The following is a 1360-nucleotide window of genomic DNA, read 5'->3' on the forward strand; positions in this document are numbered from 1 at the left end:
CATTGATATTTGACAGGTATCACAAGTGAATTTGGACACTTCTGAGCGCAGCAAGACTACAATCTACAAATCAGATTTTTGCTCGTCGTGTAGATTAGTATAGAACGCTAGTTCAACTTTATCCAGGAGATAACCCATATCCGCTGTTTGAAAAAAATATGTATTTTATAGGGATATCGATGGACGGTTTTTTTCAAACTGCGATATTTTGACAATGATATTGCAATATTGAAAACACCGTCCGTCAACTTCATATCCCTAAATCCCCAACTAATAAATCCAACAGATAATTATTGTCATGCGGATAAAGTTGAACTCGCGTAATTATATCTACTTCAGTTTCACTATAACAGTAAGACGAACTTTGTGTCGGACGTTTTCATATGTCTAGCGCTAGTTGACCTTTATCCGTGGGGTAACATATATCCGTTGTTTTCAAAAACAATGTACGCAGGGATATCAAGTCAGTAAACGGTACATGGCTTCAAATTGCATTGCATTCAAAATATTGCAGTTATTTTCAAATCATTGTAGTCTCCGTCGACGTGATATCCCTAAATCACATGTTTTTAAAACAACGTTAACGGCCAGTGTAACGTTAGCTATCATCATCATCATCTTTCTTCCTCTTGAGAGGTGGAGCAAACGAAGTTAGTCCTCCAGAACTGCTTGTCTTTCATCGCAGAGAGAAGACCTTTCCCATCCAGTCCTGTTTCATCCTCAATGAGCTTCTTAAGAGTTGAGCTTGGACGGCCGGATCTTCTCTTAGTGTCGGGGGACCACAACAATAGTCTACCAGCCGGTTCGTTGGCTCGAGCCACGTGACCCACAAGGCACAGCCGACGCTCTTTTGCAGAGACTTTTGGTAGTGGTCCGTACAACTGTTTTGTTTGTAGTATGCTTCCACCATGGACAGTTGTAGACTAGACGAACTTCTAGTTTTCGCATCTTCGTATATGTGCCATTGAGTTTTTGGGAATGTGACCTGGTCATAAGCCAAGATTCAGATCCGTACAACAGAATTGTTTCAATACATGTCTGAAAGAGTTTTGTCTTGGTTTGTTTTCTGATGGGGGATTTCCAAACTCTGTGCAATAAGTGGAGGGCACTCATATAGTGAACGTTAGCTATACTGTAGGTTATCCTGCGGACAAAGGTGAACTAGGGTATATATGACCTTATGTGCTCCCCTCAGTGATACTCATGAAGATGAAAAGTTGCCACGGCCGCCACATTGGTGCAGTTTGACTGTATCTATACGTTACATACGGTATGATGGTAATCTCCAAGCAGATCTATCGGTGGCAAATCCAGTATCCAAAGTTCTAAACAGTTAGTGTCCAACAGTCTAGACGTGCTA

Source organism: Branchiostoma floridae, chromosome 4 (assembly GCF_000003815.2).
Source record: "Branchiostoma floridae strain S238N-H82 chromosome 4, Bfl_VNyyK, whole genome shotgun sequence".
Taxonomy (NCBI): domain Eukaryota; kingdom Metazoa; phylum Chordata; class Leptocardii; order Amphioxiformes; family Branchiostomatidae; genus Branchiostoma; species Branchiostoma floridae.